The sequence below is a fragment of the Globicephala melas genome, chromosome X (assembly GCF_963455315.2).
Source record: "Globicephala melas chromosome X, mGloMel1.2, whole genome shotgun sequence".
Taxonomy (NCBI): Eukaryota; Metazoa; Chordata; class Mammalia; order Artiodactyla; family Delphinidae; genus Globicephala; species Globicephala melas.
In genome coordinates, this window is record NC_083335.1 from 57,732,202 (window position 1) to 57,753,444 (window position 21,243).

The window sequence follows — 21,243 nt, forward strand, 5'->3', positions numbered from 1 at the left end:
CATTTCCTATCACTAAAATAGGACTGAATTGGCTAGACTCATCCTCTTGAACATAGATTATTCCTGTTATGACTTTTACTTGCAGTTTAGGAAGATGTCACTAGATGAGTGGTGCTTTCCCTGAGTACATAGTCAGGCAAGTCAATCATTTCTCTAGGCGACAATGGTTGAGAAATCAGAGCCTGCAGTAACTCAGCCAGCTGTTTTTTTTCTAGAAGTAAATGCTTTATTAAAACATTAAGTGCAACGTTAATCAAATTGTCTTTTTTAAAATGTTTAGAGGGAAGAGACACATTCAAAGTACGAATTAAAGCAATTTTCGACCTGTGCAAAAAATAAGCATTATTTTTTTACTGTTTCACATATTTAGTTGTTTAGATATGCTTCAGATAATCTCAACAGTGAGGTATAAACCTACCTCAGAATATCTCTTAAGGCCATAGATCTTCTTTCTGAAAAAATCTGCTTTAGAGAATTTGAATAGCAAAGCAGGAATGTTTGCCATTTTTTCTTGCTGCTAGCTAGACCCTTTAATTTGTTCAACCACAGTATTTTTTATCTGTATTTAAAATGCTTCCAGGCTATTATCAACCAGTATAAGGAACCAACTTCTCTTGACTCCTTTTATCTTATAGCTCCCTGCTACAAAATGAAAAGCAATAATAGAGTATAGGAAGTATCCCTCTGGCACCTATCTCTAACAGAATAGTACTCCATCGTCATCATTAGTAGACATTTCTTATTAAGGATCTTTTCATTTTTCTGTGTTTGCTCTTTCCTAAAGCATGCTTAAAGTAACATTGAACTATACCTTTAAGATCCTTCCCAATGCCCCTTTTCATTCACCTCTTTTGTACTTTTTACCCCTTCAGCAGTGTTGTTCCTAATAATTGTAATAATAATAACATTTATGATTTGTTGAGGGCCTTGCATGTACTAGGCACCATCAGTAAATTTATATACCTGATCTAATTTAATCTTCATGGCAATCTGGTCATATAAGCATGTTATCCATGTTTTAATATCTTGTCTAGAATCATACAACCAATACAAGACAGAACCAGGATTCCAACTCAGAAATATATCATGTGGGTTTTTTTTTCTGCTTTACCATGCAGCCTAACAATTTCAACTTTATTAGAATATTTGGAGGCTTGAGAGTGCAAAGTTTAAGTTTTAATTTTTCATAAATCGATTGCTCCGTAAAGGATAATTTAGCCTAAAAAAAAGACCTTTTTACAATCTTTATCTTTTTTCCTGGCAGAACTTTTAAAGAAATAAAATTTATTTTATATAAAAGATCATTTTAAATGGAATAAAACTTAACAATATTTTTGGAAAAGTAATCTCTTTAAAGAAAGACAATCTGACATAATTTAGAGCATGGGCTTAAAGCCAGACAGACCTGGATTCAAATCTAGGCTCTGCTACTTTCTACTCATGTGACCTCAGGCAAGTGTCATAACATCTCTGGGTAACAGTTTCCTAATTTGAATAATGCACTTAATAATATATACTTCACAAGAATGCTATAAATAAAATAATACAATCTGTGCAAGCTTCCGTATACATTCCCTGGCACATAAATTTTCTTGTACTTATGACATCATAGTTGGAAAGTTAATGAAACTCTGCTAGTCCAGGTCTTCTTTATATTCCATTTCAAGTAAAATATTGCACAGCCCACAGTTATCACAGTGTGATTGAGGAAGAAATAGCTGTAGTGCTGGCTGAAAGAAGATTGGTGATCAGCTTTCAACCTCACCATAATCTATGTATTAAAAGCCCATATATTTCTATTTATATTATAACAGAACTCCTCCAACTTGATCTGAGACAGTATGGTAGAGAGTCTTTGCATAGAACTCTTGGGGCATCACTTTGCCCCACCTTTCTTTTTTGTTTGTTTTTATTTATATATTTTTACATTGAAGTATAGTAGACACAATATGATATTAGTTTCATGCCCCACCTTTATTTTAATTAGTAGAGATTTTAGGGAACCAAGGTAGCCTGGGGAAGTGTAGTCCATGAAGACTAATGTTTTAGTCCATTTGGGTTTCTATTACAAAAATATCCTAGACTGGGTGACTTGAAACCCAACAAACATTTATTTCTCACAGTTCTAGAGTCTGGGAAGCCCAAGATCAAGGTGCTGGCCGATTTAGTACCTGGTGAGTGCCTGCTTCCTAATTCATAGATCGCTATCTTCTCACTGAGTCTTTACGTGTCAGAAGTAGTAAGGGAGCCCTCTGGGGTCTCTTTTGTAAGGACACTAATCCCATTCATGAGGGCTCCATTCTCACAACCTAATCACCTCCCAAAACCTCTACCTCCAATTGCCATTACTTTGGGGATTAGGTTTCAACATATGAATTCAGCTGCGACCCAAACTTTCAGTCCATGGTAGTTATCCTCCAAGATTCTGATGACACTCTATTACCAAGCTATATTATTAGTAGATCTGGACTTAGAAAAATAAAACCTATGACCATCTTGTCAACTTTCTAGCTATGAAACTATAAGCAAGCAAGCAATTCTCTTTAGTTTCTGACCCTGGGACTATAATATAACAGAGATATCTGCCTCTTCTCTCTGTTGTACCAGGTATCTTCAAGCCGAGGTCCTATTCCTAGAGTATAGCCTAGTTGCAAGCTATATAGGTGACTGAGTACAAACTGAGGAAATCCATGAGAATGCTAAAGAGTTGAAATCAGCACTGTTTTGGAGTCACTTTGGAATACCATATTAAGAGTTGAAGTGATGGTAAGGAAACTGTCAGGAGGTAACTATACCAGGATACTATAGCCCAGTTCTATTTCAAAATCTCTATGGGTTGACCTCACTCCTTTGGAGCTAGATTGCAACTGTATTGGTCTCCAAAGTGCCTTTCACTTTTCATATTATGTCTATGTCAGCCCATCTTGAGTGCTGTGTTGATTACAGATTAATAATTGATGATAATCTATGTGAAGATATTGGGGTATTTTGGAAAACAAGTGCTATACATTCAGGATTTTGTTGTAATTATTATTGTTACTTAAAAATTAACTATATTCCCAACTCTTGTGAACTTCTTAAGAACTTAGAAGTTAATAGACATAGAGCACTTTGAGCTTTCTTTAAAAGCTACTAAAAAAGTACAATGTATCCCCCACCAGTGGGAGTAATTTGGTATTACCCTCCAAATTTATTCAGTATTTGTGTGCTTAAGTCCACTTTTTAAATAAACATGGAAATTTAATAGTTGTAAAAACTTTAAACATCATGACATTCTAAACCAATAAAAATGGTATTTTGACCTGAGGAAAGTGAGGGCCAGTAAGATTGACTTTGCTAAAATAACTCTCAGGCAAATAGTGAACTTTAAAAAAGCAATAGTAATCTGTGTTGAATAGGTGTAGTTATCATGGATCATTTTTAAATGACTTTATTAAGGTATAATTCACATAGTACAGCAGTCACACATCAGAAGTGTACAATTAAATAGTTTTTAATATATTCACAGCTCTGTTCAAGCAGTACCACAATCGAATTTTAGAACATTTTGTTACTTCAAAAATAAACTACATACTGATTAGCACAACAAATCCCCCATCCCAGTACTAGACAACCGTTAATCTTTCTCTATGGATTTACCTATTCTGAATATTATTATAAGTGGCATAATACAATATAATGTTTTTTATGACTGGCTTCTTTCAGTTAGCATAATGTTTTCAAGGTCCATGCTATAGTATGTATCAGCACTTCATTCTTTTACATTGCTCTATGATATTCCATTGTGTCTATATAGCATAAATTGTTTATCCATCCATTAGTTGATGGACATTTGAGTTGTTTACATATTGTCTATTATGAATAGTGCTGCTATGGACATTCATATACAAATTTCTGTGTGGAAATATGTTTTCATATCTCTTGGGTATATATCTATGAGTGCATTTCTAGTTCATATTGTGATTCTATGCTTAAAGTTTTGAGGAAATGCCAAAAGTTTTTCCAAAGTGGTTGTATCACTTTACAATCCAACCATCAATGTAAAAGAATTCTAATTTCTCCACATGCTGACCAACACTTGTCATGTCAGTCATTTGATTATAGCCAGTATCATGGGTGTGAAATATTTCAGGGAGATCTTGATTTGCATTTCCCTAACAGCTAACAATGTTAACTCCCTTTTCATGTGCTTATTGGCCATTCAAATATCTTATTTGGAGAAATGTCTATTCAGAGAATTTGGCCATTTTGTAAATTGTTCTTTGAGTTGTGTTTAGATCTTCATATTCTCTATACTGGTCCTTATCAGATATATGACTTGCAAATATTTCCTCTCACTCCATATGCTTCCTTTTCACTTTCTTGAGGGTATTGTTTAAACACAAATTTTAATTTTGATGAAGTCCAATTTATCTATTTTTTTCTGTCATTACTTGTGCTTTTGGTGTTGTATCTAAGAGCCTATTATCTAAGCCAAAATAACAAAGACTGACTTATATGTTTTCTTCTAAGAATTTTATACTTGTATCTCTTATATGTAGGCGTTTCAGCTGTTTTGATCTTGTTTTTGTGTATGATATGAGGTAGGAGTTCACCTTGATTATTTTGCATATAAATATCCAGCTGTCCCATCATCATTTGTTTAAAAGATTATACTTACCCCATTGAATGGTCTTGTCGTCCTTCTCTAAATCAATTAATCATATGGAAGAGTTTATTTCTGGACTCTCAGTTCTATTGAATTGATATATATGTTTCTTCTTATGCTGAAACAACACTGTTTGTTTGTATTACTGTACCTTTGTAGTAAGTTTTGAAATTGTGAAGTGTGAGTCCTCCAAATGTCTACTATTTTATCTAAATTATTTTAACTATTCTAGGTCCCTTAAATTTGCATATGAATTTTAAGATCAGCTTATCAACTTCTGCAAAAACGACAGATGGAATTTTGATACAGATCATATTCAATCTGTAGATCAATTTGGGGAGTATTGCCATATTAATAATACTGTGTCTTCTGATCCATGAACATGGTATGCCTTTCCACTTATTAGGTCTTCTTTAATTTCTTTTAACAATGTGTTAAAAAGAAATGTGTCTTGCACTTATTTTGCTAAATTTATATATAAGTATATAACTTTTAACATTATTTTAAATGGAATTTCTTTCTTAATTTAATTGTTGGATTGTTCATTGATTTTTGTACATTCATCTTGTATCCTGAAAAAGTACTGAACTAATCTATTAGTTATATTAGACACTAGTGGATTGCTTAGGGTTGTATTTATGTAAAATCATGCCATCTATAAGCACAAATAGTTTTACTTGTGTAAAAACTTACTACATTTTCTTTTTCTTGACTAATTGCTAGAACCTCCAATCCAATGCTAAGTAGAAGTGGTAAGACATCTTTCTCTTCTTCTTAATCTTAAATGGAAAAAAATTCAGCATCTCGCAATTAAATATGGTGTTACCTGTGGTGTTTTTGTAGATGGTCTTTATCAGGATGATAAAGAATAAAAGACCCCTTTTATTCCTGGTTTAGAGTGCTTTCATCATGAAAATGTGCTGGATTTTTGTCAAATGCTATTTCTGTATCTAAAGAGGTATATTCATGTGCATTTTTCCATTTATTTTTATATTAATATGGAGCATTACATTTTTTCTTTTCATTTTCTTTTTTTGATATTTATTTTGCATATATTTTTCAGTTTTACTAAGTACAGTACTGTATAAATTTAAAGTGTTCAGCATAATGATTTCATTTACATATATTGTGAAATTATTACTAAGTAATAAGTCTAGTTAACATCCATTATCTAATGCATAGATTTTAAAAAGAAAAAGAAAAAAAAATTTCTTTCCTTGTGATGAGAACTCTTGGGAACTACTTTCTCAACAACTTTCAAATACACCATACAGCAGCAGTGTTAACTATAGTCATGACACTGTACATTATATCCCTAGTACTTATTTATCTTGTAAGTGGAACTTTGTACCTTTTGATCATCTTCGTCCAATTCCCACTCCCCCACTTCCTGCCTCTGGGAACTGCAAATCAGATCTCCTTTTCTATGAGGCTGATTTTTTTGTCTGTTCATTTGTTTTAGATCTCACATATGAGATCATACAACTAATTGTCTTTCTTTGTCTGACTTATTTCATGTAGCATAACGCCCTTGAGGTCCATTCATGTTACTGCCAATGGCAGGATTTCATTCTTTTTTATGGCTGAATAATATTCAATTCTATATATATTTCACAACTTCTTTATCCATTAATCTGTTGATGGGCACTTAGGTTGTTTCCATGTCTTGGCTATTGTAAATAATGCTGCTATGAATATGAGCGTGCAAATATCTTTTCAAGTTAGAGTTTTCATTTCCATTAGATATATTCCCAGAAGTGAAGTTGCTTGATTATATGGTAGTTTTATTTTTAAATTATTGAGGATCCTTAATACTGTTTTGTGTAGTGCCAATACCAATTTACAATCCCACCAACAGTGTGCACATCTTTGACAGCATTTTTAATCTCTTGTCTTTTTGATGATAGGCATTATAACAAGCATGAGGTGATACCTCATTGTGAGATTAATTTCCATTTACCTTATGATTAGTGATGCTGAGCACATTCCATATACCTGCTGGCTATTCATTTATCTTATTTGGAAAATATCTATTGATATTTTAATTGGATTATTAAATTGGATTATTTGTTTTTTGCTATTGAGTTGTATGAATTTTTTAATATATTTTGGATATTAACCTCTAACCAGATACATGGCTTGCAAATATTTTTTCTAATTCCATAGATTGTCCTTACATTTTATCAATCATTTCTTTTGCTGTGCAGAAGCTTTTTAGTTTGATGTAGCTCCACTTGTCTATTTTTGATTTTGTTGCTTGTGCTTTAGGTGTCATATACAAAAAAATCATTGTGAAGATTCATGTCAAGGAGATTGTTTTTCTGTTTTCTTCTAGGGGTCTTATGGTTTCTAGTCTTATATTTAAGTCCTTAATCCATTCTCACTTAATTTTGGGGAGTAATGTAAGATAGTGGTCTAGTTTCATTCTTTTGCATGTGAATATCCAGTTTTCCCAGCACCATTTATTGAAGAGATTGTCTTTTCTCCACTGAGTGATCTTGTCTTCATAGTTAAATATTAGTTGAACATATATGGATTGGTTCATTTCTGAGCTTTTGATTCTGCTCCATTGGTCTATGCATCTGTTTTTATGCCAGTACCATGCTGTTTTGATTACTATCGCTTTTTTCCTTCCAGTTTTATTGAGATACAATTGACATACAGCACCATATAAGTTTTAATGTGTACAGCTTAATTTTTTTTTTTTTTTTTTTTTTTTTTTTTTAGCGGTACACGGGCCTCTCACCACTGTGGCCTCTCCTGTTGCGGAGCACAGGCTCCGGACGCGCAGGCTCAGAGGCCATGGCTCACGGGCTCAGCTGCTCCACGGCACGTGGGCTCCTCCCAGACTGGGGCACGAACCCGTGTCCCCTGCATCGGCAGGTGGACTCTCAACCACTGCGCCACCAGGGAAGCCCCCAGCTTAATGTTTTGACTTACACACATCATGAAATGATTACCATCATATCATATAGCCACAGATTTAAAAAAAGAACAAAGTGTTTTTCCTTGTGATGAGAACTCAGGATTTATTCTCTTAACAACTTTCATATATAGCATACAGCAGTATTAATTATATTAATCATGTTGTACATCATATCCCTAGTTCTTATTTATCTTATAACTGGAAGTTGGCACCTTTTGGACCACCTTCATCCAATTCTCCTTCTCCCCTTCCCTGACTCTGGTAACCACAAATCTGATCTCTTTCTATGAGCTTGTTTATTTGTTGGTTGAAGCATAATTGACCTACAACACTATGTGAGTTCCAGGTATAAAACATAGTGAGTTGATATTTCCATACATTACAAAATGATCACCATGATAAGTCTAGTTACCACGTCACCATACAAAGATATTACATGATTATTGACTATATTCCCTAAGCTGAACATTTCTTCCCCCTGACTCATTTATTTTGCAACTGGAAGTTTGTACCTCTTAACTCTCACCTATTTCACTCATTCCCCACCCCCCCAGCAACCACCTATTTGGTCTCTATCTCTATGGCTCTGTTTCTGTTTTGTTATGTTTGTTCATTTGTTTTGTTTTTTAGATTCCACATATAAGTGAAATCATGTGATATTTGTCTTTCTCTGTCTGACTTATTTCACTTAGCATAATGTCCTCTAGGTCCATCCATGTCACAGATGGCAAGATTTCATTCTTTATTATGGCTGAGTAATATTACAGTGTGTGTGTGTGTGTGTGTGTATCAGATTTCTCTTTATTCAATCATCTATTGATGGGCACTTAGGTAGCTTCCATATCTTGGCTATTGCGGATAATGCTGCAATGAACATAGGGGTGCATATATATTTTTGAAACAATGTTTTTGTTTTACTCAGCAAAATACCCAGAAGTGGAATTGCTAGATCATATGGTAGTTCTATTTTTAATTTTTTGAGGATCCTCCATCTTGTTTTCCATAGTGATTACTGTAGCTTTTTAATATAGATTGAAATCAGGGACTGTGATACCTCCTGCCTTGCTCTTTCTCTGAATTGTTTTGGCTATTTGGAGTCTTTTGTGGTTCCACATGAATTTTGGGATTATTTTCTACTTCTATAAAAAATGCTATTGGAATCTTGATAGGGATTGCATTGAATCTATAGATGGCTTTGAGTAGTACTGACATTTTAACAATATTAATTTTTCCAATCCATGAACACAGGATACTGTTTTGCTTATCTGTGTCTTCTATTTCTTTCATTAATGTCCTGTAGTTTTCAGAGTAGACATCTTTCACCTCCTTGGTTTAATACATTCCTAAGTATTTTATTATTTTTTTAAATTAATTAATTAATTAATTAATTTATGGCTTTGTTGGTTCTTCATTTCTGTGCAAGGGCTTTCTCTAGTTGTGGCAAGCAGGGGCCACTCTTCATTGCAGTGTGTGGGCCTCTCACTATCGCAGCCTCTCTTGTTGTGGAGCACAGGCTCCATATGCACAGGCTCAGTAATTGTGGCTCAAGGGCCCAGTTGCTCCATGGCATGTGGAATCTTCCCAGACCAGGGCTCAAACCTGTGCCCCCTGCATTGGCAGGCAGATTTTCAACTGCTGCACCACCAAGGAAGCCCTATTTTATTGTTTCAATGCTATTGTAAATGGGATTATTTTCTTTTTCAGATAATTCAATTGTTAGTGTATAGAAATGTTACTGATTTTTATATGTTAATGTTGTCTCAGTCTACTTTACTGAATTCATGAATTAACTCCAACAGTTTTTTGGTGGGCTCTAGGGTTTTCTATACATAAAATTTTGTCATGTGAAAATAGAGCCAATTTTATTTCTTCCTTTCCTCTTCCTTTCCACTTGTGATGTCTTTTATCTTTTTTTTTCTTGCTCTATTACTCTGGCTAGGACTTCCAGTGCTAGCTTGAATAAGAGTGATGAGAGTCAACATCATTGTCTTATTCCTGATCTGAAAAGTAAGGCTTTCAACCTTTCACCACTGAGTATAATGTTAGCTGTGGGCTTTTCATATATGGTCTCTTTATGTTTAAGTGTGTTCGTTCTATATCTAATTTGCTAAAAGTTTTTACCATGAGGATTCTGATGTCACCCATATGGCAAAATAGTTTGTTCCTGACTTCACTTCCCCTCACAACAAAAACAACTAACAAGAAATGAAAACTAACAACACCTAGCAACTCAAGAATAAGACACTACTGAGAGAATCCTTGAACATGGAGATAAGGATGAATCATCCTGCTGCACCACAGAGACCAAGACAGACTGCATTAGAAGGGTAAGAGAAGGAGCTACATATAGACTGCATTGTCTCTCACCCAGGCCAGCAAAGCACCATGTGGACAGGTCTCAGCTGAGCCTTTGGTTCCTCTAGTGGGAAGAGAGAAAATAGGGGGACAACCAGCCCACCCCCAGCATTCTTCAGCACTTTGAAGGAGCAACTACTCTGCAACATGGACGTTCTCAGGGGAATCTGTGTGGCTTGACCACTGGGAATCTGAATGTGATGGGGGGAGAAGCTTGCAAAAACCAACATACAGATCTTGGAAGACTGCATTCATACTTGCAAATATGATAGTATATTTGCTATATAGTAATCCCACCCAGCAGCTCTGCTCATCTGTGGAACCAAGTTGGGGCTACATTCTGACCATGGAACATGGCGGGGTAAAGATCTGCCTGATTTGGATTCTCAAAGAGGAGTTTTGCTGACACACCTGCTGTGGAGAGTGCCTTCTGGCCCTGTCTGCCCAGAAGGGCTGGTGACAACTCTTGGAAGCTGTGAGGCTCAGTAACACTTGAGGTAAGAGGTGGGCAGATAGAGCCAATAGTTGGCAGAACAACATCAGTGGTCCTGTTCAGTAAGGGAACTTGGGATATGGGTTGGCTTTGGTTAAGACAACAAACAAAGAGGCTTTCTGACCTTGGAGATGATTCTTTTGCTTAGCCTAGGCAGGGAAAATAATTCACAGCCCCATCCATTTCTGAATATAACCTTCAGTCCAACTGAAGAGGGAACCTAACCCAGTGCACATGAGAAGGTATATAGCCCATCCAACAGCCTGCTTACAGTAGAACTTAAATAGAGAGCACAGCCATGGCTTTCTCTAGCTGCAGAAGAAAATCTGTAGCCCTGTATGGCCACAGAAATCAGAACATAGTCTTGCCTGATTTTGGTCCTCAAACAAGGTGATATGCAAATTGTGGGGCCTTTTCTTCTGCCTTGACAAGGCAGGGAATCAAATTCGTAGCCATGCTTACACTGGAATATAAATCCCAGACCTAAACACTTAGTTAACCTGAACAAAGAGTCCAAGCAACTGCAGAGCACTTTCTATAGCCTCACATAGGTAGGAAACCAAGCCAGTGGTTCTATCCAACTATTCTAAACCAGTGGCACACACCTGTATCTCTGTCCTCAGAGCTCTCGGACAGTGACCTTGCCCAAAAAATAGACCCTGATAAAAGTCCCACTTGCTCAAGGACATTACCAGCAGACATGCCCAGAAATCCAACCTGAGTTAATGGGTGAAGAACTATCTCTGCCAAAGAGAAACTTTAAAGTCTGAGAGAGGAAACCACTTACTCAAATGCACAGATACCATCTTAAGGAATCAAGGATCACTAAAAAATTAGGTAAATGTGACATCACCAAAGGAAAATAATATAGCTCCATAACTGACCCTAAAGAAATAAAGACCTATGAACTGTCAGAAATAATTCAGTGATATCTTAAGGAAGTTTAATGTACTGTGCAAAACCACAGAGAAACAACTTAATGAAATAAGGGAAATAATGTATAAACAAAACAAGTTCAATGAGGAAATAACAGCATCAAAAAAAAAAAAAACCAACCAAACAAACAGAAATCCTAGAGTTGAAAAATAAAATAACTGAAGTGAAAAATTCAGTAGAGGTTAAAAAAATAGATTTGAAGATAAAGAAGAAACATTCAGTGACCTGGAGGACAGGACAATGGAAATTACCCAGAGGAGCAAAAAGAAAAAAGAATGAAAAAGAGTGAAAAAAGCTGATGGGAATTATGGGATATGATGAAAAGAAAAATATTCATATCATGAGAATTCCAGAAGGATAAGGGAAAGATACAGGGACAGAAAATATATTCATAACAATAATGGTTCAAAATTTCCCAACCCTGAGGAGAGGAAAGGACAGCCAGAGGCATGAGGCCCAAAGAATCTCAAACAGGTTGAACCTGAATAGGACCACAGTAAGAAACATTATGATTCAATTCATGGAAGTCAAAGGCAAAGATAGAATTTTAGAGCACAAGAAAAAAGAGAGTAGTTACATAAAAAAGAATACTCATACAACTATTGGTAGATTTTTCAACAAAAATTGTTCAGGCCTGGAGAGACTGGGATGACATATTCAAAATATTGAAAAAAAATAAGTCAACCAAGAATCCTATACCAGCAAAGATGTCCATCTGAAACAAAGGAGGGATAAAGACTTTCCAGAACAAATGAAAGCCAGTGGAGTTCATTACCACCACACCTGCCTTACAAGAAATGCTAGCGTTCTTTGAGTGGAAGTAAACAGACACTAATTAAGAACATACATAAAAAGGTAGCATAAATCTCACTGGCAATATTAAATAAATAGTCATAGTTATAGCCTGCAATATGGTAATAGCAGTGCATAATTTACTTACAACTAGTTTAAAAGTTAAAAACATAGCCAAAGTAAACATAACTGCAATACTATGTTATTAGTTACACAATAGTAAAAAAACTTGTAAATTGTAACAACAACTATATGAAATGTAAAGGGAAAGAGAATTAAAAGTGTAAAATTAAGAAATTCTATTAAAGTTAAGTTTATCAGTTTAAAATAAGGCATTATATATTTAAGATATTTTAAGTAAGCCTCATGTTCAGCACGAGGGTAAATCCTGTAGTAATTACACAAAAGAACATGATAAAGAATTCAAAGCATGCTGATATCAAATGAGACAAAAACACAAAAAAGACAGCAGCATAAAATACAAGGTACAATGGATCTACAAAATATTCAGAAAACAATTTTGAAAATGGCAATAGTAAGTGCTTACCTATTAATAATTATTTTTAATATAAACAGAATAAATTCTTCAATTAAAAGACATGGAAAGTCTGAATGAATGAAAGAACAAGATCCAATAATATGCTGCCTACAAGAGGCTCACTTTAGACTTAAAGACACACATAGATTAACAGAGAACGGATGGAGAAAAGACATTTTAAGCAAATAGTAACCAAAAGCAAGCACAGGTAGCAATACTTATATCAAACAAAATAGACTTTAAAGTGAAAATGGTAAAAGGAGACAAAGAGTGTCATATAATGATAAAAGGGTCAATCCATCAAGAAGATAGAACAGTTGTAAATATGTATGAACCCAACATTAGAGCATCTAAATATATAAAGGAAAAACTAACAGAGCTGAAGAAGAAATAAACAGTAATAAAATAATAGTTAGGGATTTTATACCTCACTCTCAGCAATGGATATAGCATCCAGAGAGAGAAACAATAAGAAAACAGTGCACATGAACAATACTATACCAAATAAACCTAACAGATATACACAGAACATTCTAACAACAGCAGAGTACACATTCTTCTCAAGCACACATAGAACATTTTCTAGGATAGACCACATGTTAGGCCACAAAACAAGTCTTAGCACATTCAAGAAGATTTACATCATACCAAGTATTCTCTGACCACAATGGCATGAAACTAGAAATCAATAACAAGAGGAAAACTGGAAAATTTAAGAACAAAATGAAATTAAACAACTCTTCTGAATAACCAAAGAATCAGAGAAGTAATTAAAAGGGAAATAAGTTTCTCAAGACAAACTAAAATGGAAACACAACATACTAGCACTTGTGGGATTCAGCAAAAGCAGTTCTAAGAGGGAAATTCATAGCAATAAATGTCTACATATTAAGAAGCAATTAAGATTGCAAGTAAACAATCTAATTCTATGCCTCAAGGAACTAGAAAATGAAAAACAAACTGAGCCAAAAGGTAGTAGATGGAAAGAAATAATCAATATAAGATCAGAAATAAATGAAATAGAGAGCAGGAAAAAATAAGAAATATTAAAAAAATCAAGAGAGAGTTCTTTGAAAAGTCAAACAAATTTGAGAAACCTTTAGCTATACTACACAAGGATAAAAGAGAGAGAAACCAAATCAACAAAATTATAACTGAAAAAGGAAACATTACTATTGATACCACAGAAATACAAAGGATCATGAGGCTACTATGAACAAGTATACACAAAAAATTGCATAACGTAGAAATGGAAAAATTCTTACAAACATACAACTTGCCAAGACTGAATCAGGAAGAGAAAGATATCTGAAAAGATCAATTGCTAATAAAATGATTGAATCAGTAATCAAAAATCTCTCAATGAATAAAGGCCCAGGACCATTTGGCTTCTCCAGTGAATTTTACCTAACATTAAAAAAAGCATTAACTCCTATCTGTCTCAAACTCTTCCAAAAATATCATAGAGTAGAGAACACCCACAAACTCATTTTAAGAAAGCAGTATTGTCCTGATACTAAAACCAGAAAAAAGGATACTGCTGGAAAAGAAAACTGCAGGCCAATATCCCAGATGAATATAAATGCAAAAATTATCAATAAAATAATAGAAAACTGAATTCAGCAATATATTGAAATTATGATTCACCATGATCAAGTGGGAATTATCCCTGGGATGCAAGGATATTTCAACATATCCTTGTTCAACATATTCAACAATTATATTCAACATATCCTATGTTCAACATATTCAACGTATTTAACATCAATATATTGGTGTTAATCAACATATTGTTACCATACATTAATAAAATGAAAAAAAAGAATCATGTGAACATCTCAATAGACACAGAAAAAAACATTTAACAAAACTGAACACCCATTCATGATAAAAACATTTGTTAATTTAAAATGAAGCAAGTTAAATTATTTAATTTTTTAAGGGACACACATCACTGTATAAGTTTAAGGCTTAGAACATGATGGTTTGATTTACATATATTGTGAAATAATTATCATAATAGGTTCAGCTAACATCCATATTCTCATATAAATAGAATAAAAATATTTCTTATGGTGACAACTCTTATGACTATTTAACAACTTACATCTTTATAATACATCAATGTTAACTATCATCATGATGTTGTAATTACATCCCTAGTATTTATTTATCTTATAACTGGAAGTTTGTAACTTTTGACCACCTTCCTCCATTTCTCCCTCCTCCCACATTCCAACTTTGGTAAACACAAGTCTAATCTCTTTTTCTATGAATTTGGTGATTTTTTTTATTTTGTAGTTTCCACATATAAGTGAGATTATACAGCATTTCATTCTCTGACTTATTTCACTTAGCATAATGCCTTCAGGTACCTACATGATGTTACAAATTATATGGTTTCCTTGTTTTTTTTTTATGTCTGAATAATATTCTATGGTATATATATACCACACCTGCTTTACCCATTCATGCATCAACTGACAGTTAGGTTATTTCCATTTTTTAAAAAACAAATCTGTAATTTATTTATTTTTTAACATCTTTTTGGAGTATAATTGCTTTACAATGTTGTGTTAGTTTCTGCTAACAAATTAACAAAGTGATTCATCTATGTATACACATATATCCCCATATCCCCTCCCTCTTGTGTCTCCCTCCAACCCTCCCTATTCCAACCCTCTAGGTGGTCACAAAGCACTGAGCTGATCTCACTGTGCTATGCAGCTGCTTCCCACTAGCTATCTATTTTATATTTGGTAGTGTATATCTGTCCATGCTACTTTCTTACTTCATCCCGACTTACCCTTCCCCTGCCCCATGCCATATCTTCAGGTCCATTTTCTAAGTCTGTGTCTTTATTCTTCTCCTGCCCCTAGCTTCATCAGAATCACTTTTTATTTACATTTCATACATATGTATTACCATACAGTATTTGTTGTTTCTTTCTGACACACTTCACTCTGTATGACAGACTCCAGGTGCATCTACCTCACTGCAAATAACTCAATTTCATTTCATTTTATGGCTGAGTAATATTCCATTGTATTTATGTACCAAAACTTCTTTATCCATTCATTTGTCAATGTACATTTATGTTGATTCCATGTCCTGGCTAATGTAAATAGTGCTGCAATGAACATTGTGGTACATGTCTGTTTTTGAATTATGGTTTTCTCAGGGTGTATGCCCAGTAGTAGGATTGCTGGGTCATATGGTAGTTCTATTTTTAGTTTTCTAAGGAACCTCCATACTGTTCTCCATAGTGAACATATCAATTTGCATTCCCACAAACAGTGCAAGAGGGTTCCCTTTCCTCTACACCCTCTTCAGCATTTATTGTTTGTAGATTTTTTGATGATGGCCATTCTGACTGGTGTGAGGTATTACCTCATTGTAGTTTTGATTTGCATTTCTCTAATGATTAGTGATGTTGAGCATTCTTTCATGTGCTTGCTGGTAATCTGTATATCTTCTTTGGAGAAATGTCTATTTAGGTCTTCTGCTCATTTTTGGATTGGGTCGTTTGTTTTTTGGATATTGAGCTGCATGTGTTGCTTGTATATTTTGGAGATTAATCCTTTGTCACTTGCTTCATTTGCAAATATTTTCTCTCATTCTGAATATTCTCTTTTTGTCTTGTTTATGGTTTCCTTTGCTGTGCAAAAGCCTTTAAATTTCATGAGGTTCCATTTGTTAATTTTTGGTTTTATTTCCATTTCGCTAGGAGGTGAGTCAAAAAGGATATTGCTGTGATTTATCTCATAGAGTGTTTTGCCTACGCTTTCCTCTAAGAGATTAATAGGGTTTGGCCTTACATTTAGGTCTTTAATCCATTTAGAGTTTATTTTTGTGGGTGGTGTTAGGAAGTGTTCTAATTTCATTCTTTTACATAAAGTTGTCCAGTTTTCCCAGCACCACTTATTGAAGAGGCTGTCCTTTCTCCATTGTATATTCTTGCCTCCTTTATCAAAAATAAGATGACCATATGTGCCTGGATTTACTTCTGGGCTTTCTATCCTGTTCCACTGACCTATATTTCTGTTTTTGTGCCAGTGCCATACTGTCTTGAATACATAGCTTTGCAGTATAGTAAGAAGTCATGGAGACTGATTCCTCCACCTCCAGTTTTTTTCTCTCAAGATTGCTTTGGATATTCAGGATCTTTTGAGTTTTCATACAAATTGTGAAATTTTTTGTTCTAGTTCTGTGAAAAATGCCATTGGTAGTTTGATAAAGATTGCACTGAATCTGTAGATTGCTTTGGGTAGCATAATCATTTTCACAATGTTGATTCTTCCAGTCCAAGAACATGATATATCTCTTCATCTGTTTGTATTGTATTTAATTTCTTTCATCAGTGTCTTATAGTGTTCTGCATACAGGTCTTTTGTCTCCTTAGGTAGATTTATTCCTAGGTATTTTATTCTTTTAATTGCAATGGTAAATGGGAGTGATTCCTTAATTTCTCTTTCAGATTTTTCATCATTAGTGTATAGGAATGCAAGAGATTTCGGTACATTAATTGTGTATCCAGCTACTTTACCAAATTCATTGATCAGCTCTAGTAGTTTTCTGGTAGAATCTTTAGGATTCTCTAGGTATAGTGTCATGTCATCTGCAAAGAGTGACAGCTTTACTTTTTTTTTTTTCCAATTTGGATGCATTTTATTTCTTTTTCTTCTCTGGTTGCTTTGGCTATAACTTCCAAAACTATGTTGAATAATAGTGGTGACAGTGGGAAACCTTGTCTTGTTCCAGACCTTAAAGGAAATGGTTTCAGTTTTTCACCATTGAGAATGATGCTGGCTGAAGGATTGTCATATATAGCATTTATTATGTTGAGGTAGGTTCCCTCTATGACTACTTTCTAAAGAGTTTTTAACATAAATGGGTGTTGAATTTTGTCAAAACCTTTTGCTCCATCTACTGAGATTATCAAAAGATTTTATCCTTCCGTTTTTTTTTTTTTTTTTTTTTTCGGTATGCGGGCCTCTCACTATTGTGGTGTCTCCCGTTGTGGAACACAGGCTCCGGACGCAGAGGCTCAGCAGCCATGGTTTACGGGCCCAGCCACTCCGTGGAATGTGGGATCCTCCCAGACTGGGGCACGAACCCATGTCCCCTGCATCGGCAGGTGGACTCTCAAACACTACCCTACCAGGGAAGCTCTATCCTTCTGTTTTTTTATATGGTTTATCACACTGATTGATTTGCTTATATTGATGAATCCTTGCATTCCTGGGATAAACCCCACTTGATCATGCTGTATGATCCTTTTAATGTGCTACTGGATTTTGTTTGCTAGTATTTTGTTGAGGAGGATTGCATCTATATTCCTCAGTGATATTACCCTGTAGTTTTCATTTTTTGTGACATCTTTGATTGGCTTTGGTATCAGGGTGATGGTGGCCCCATAGAATGAGTTTGGGAGTGTTCGTCCTGCTGTATTTTGGAAGACTTTGAAAAGGATAGGTGTTAATTCTTCTCTAAATGTTTCATAGAAGTTCACTGTGAAGCCATCTGGTCCTGGACTTTTGTTTGTTGGAAGATTTTTTTTTTTTACATCTTTATTGGAGTATAATTGCTTTACAATGGTGTGTTAGTTTCTGCTTTATAACAAAGTGAATCAGTTATACATATACATACGTTCCCATATCTCCTGCCTCTTGCGACTTCCTCCCTCCCACCCTCCCTATCCCACCCCTCCAGGTAGTCACAAAGCACTGAGCTGATCTCCCTGTGCTATGCAGCTGCTTCCCACTAGCTATCTACCTTACGTTTGGTAGTATGTATAACTCAATGCCATTCTCTCACTTTGTCACAGCTTACCCTTCCCCCTCCCCATATCCTCAAGTCCATTCTCTAGTAGGTCTGTGTTTTATTCCCATCTTACACCTAGGTTCTTCATGACATTTTTTTTTTAGATTCCATATATATGTGTTGGCATATGGTATTTGTCTTTCTCTTTCTGACTTACTTCACTTTGTATGACAGAATCTAGGTCCTTCATGACATTTTTTTTTTAGATTCCATATATATGTGTTGGCATATGGTATTTGTCTTTCTCTTTCTGACTTACTTCACTTTGTATGACAGACTCTAGGTCCATCCACCTCACTACAAAAAACTCAACTTCATTTCTTTTTATGGCTGAGTAATATTCCATTGTATATATGTGCCACATTTTCTTTTTTTTTTTTTTTCTAACATCTTTATTGGGGTATACTTGCTTTACAATGGTGTGTTAGTTTCTGCTTTATAACAAAGTGAATCAGTCATACATAAACATATGTTCCCATATGTCTTCCCTCTTGCGTCTCCCTCCCTCCCACCCTCCCTATCCCACCCCTCAAGGCTGTCACAAAGCACTGAGCCAATATCCCTGTGCCATGCGGCTGCTTCCCACTAGCTATCTACCTTACTGCGTTTGTTAGTGTGTATATGCCCATGCCTCTCTCTCGCACTGTCACAGCTCACCCTTCCCCCTCCCCATAACCTCAAGTCCGTTCTCTAGGAGGTCTGCATCTTTATTCCTGCTTTACCCCTAGGTTCTTCATGATATTTTTTTTCTTAAATTCCATATATATGTGTTAGCATACGGTATTTGTCTTTTTCTTTCTGACTTACTTCACTCTGTATGACAGACTCTAGGTCTATCCACCTCATTACAAATAGCTCAATTTCGTTTCTTTTTATGGCTGAGTAATATTCCGTTGTATATATGTGCCACAACTTCTTTATCCATTCATCCGATGATGGGCACTTAGGTTGTTTCCATCTACTGGCTATTGTAAAGAGAGGTGCAATGAAAATTTTGGTACATGACTCTTTTTGAATTATGGTTTTTCAGGGTATATGCCCACTCGTGAGATAGCTGGGTCATATGGTATTTCTATTTGTAGTTTGTTAAGGAACATCAATACTGTTCTTCATAGTGGCTGTACCAATACATATTCCCACGAGCAGTGCAAGAGTGTTCCCTTTTCTCCACACCCTCTTCAGCATTTATTGTTTATAGATATTTTGTTGATGGCCATTATGACTGGTGTGAGATGATGTCTCATTGTAGTTTTGATTTGCATTTCTCTAATAATTAATGATGTTGAGCATTCTTTCATGTGTTTGTTGGCAGTCTGTATATCTTCTTTGGAGAAATGTCTATTTAGGTCTTCTGCCCATTTTTGGATTGGATTGTTTGTTTTTTGGTTATTGAGCTGAATGAGCTGCTTGTAAATTTTGGAGATTAATCCTTTGTCAGTTGCTTCATTTGCAAATATTTTCTCCCATTCTGAGGGTTGTTTTTTTGGTTTTGTTTATGGTTTCCTTTGCTGTGCAAAAGCGTTGAAGTTTCATTAGGTCCCATTTATTTATTTTTGTTTTTATTTCCATTTCTCTAGGAGGTGGGTCAAAAAGGAACTTGCTGTGATTTATGTCATAGAGTGTACTGCCTATGTTTTCCTCTAAGAGTTTGATAGTTTCTGGCCTTACATTTAGGTCTTTAACCCATTTAAAGCGTATTTTTGTGTATGGTGTTAGGGAGTGATCTAATCTCATACTTTTACATGTACCTGTCCAGTTTTCCCAGCACCACTTATTGAAGAGGCTGTTCTTTCTCCACTGGACATTCCTGCCTCCTTTATCAAAGATAAGATGACCATATGTGCATGCGTTTATCTCTGGGCTTTCTCTCCTGTTCCATTGATGTATATTTCTGTTTTTGTGCCAGTACCATACTGTCTTGATTACTGTAGCTGTGCAATGTAGCCTGAAGTTAGGAAGTCTGATTTTTCCAGCTCCGTTTTACATTCTCAAGATTGCTTTGGCTATTCGGGGTCTTTTGTGTTTCCATACAAATTGTGAAATTTTTTGTTCTAGTTCTGTGAAAAATGCCAGTGTTATGATATGTTTGATAGGGATTGCATTGAATCTGTTGATTTCTTTTGGTAGTAGAGTCATTTTCACAATGTTGATTCTTCCAATCCAAGCACATGGTATTTCTCTCCATCTATTTGTATCATCTTTAGTTTCTTTCATCAGTGTCTTATAATTTTCTGCATACAGGTCTTTTGTCTCCTTAGGTAGATTTATTCCTAGATATTTTATTCTCTTTATTTCAGTGGTAAATGGGAGTGTTTTCTTGATTTCACTTTCAGATTTTTCATCATTAGTGTATAGGAATGCCAGAGATTTCTGTGCATTAATTTTTATCCTGCTACTCTACCAAATTCATTGATTAGCTCTACTATTTATCTGGTAGCATCTTTAGCATTGTCTATGAATAGTATAATGTCATCTGAAAACAGTTACATCTTTACTTCTTTTCCGATTTGGATTCCTTTTATTTCCTTTTCTTCTCTGATTGCTGTGGCTGAAACTACCAAAACTATGTTGAATAAGTGTGGTGAGAGTAGGCAACCTTGTCTTGTTCCTGATATTAGTGGAAATGCTTTCAGTTTTTCACCATTGAGGATGATGTTGGCTGTGGGTTTGTCATATATCGCCTTTATTATGTTGAGGAAAGTTCCCTCTATGTCTACTTTCTGGAGGGTTTT

At 35.0% G+C, this 21,243-nt stretch overlaps 1 protein-coding gene across 2 annotated transcripts in view; it reads left to right on the forward strand.

Moving 5' to 3' along the window:
• HDX (highly divergent homeobox) overlaps positions 1-21,243 on the forward strand; it is a 177,611-nt gene that overhangs the window by 31,292 nt on the left and 125,076 nt on the right. The window lies entirely within an intron of this gene.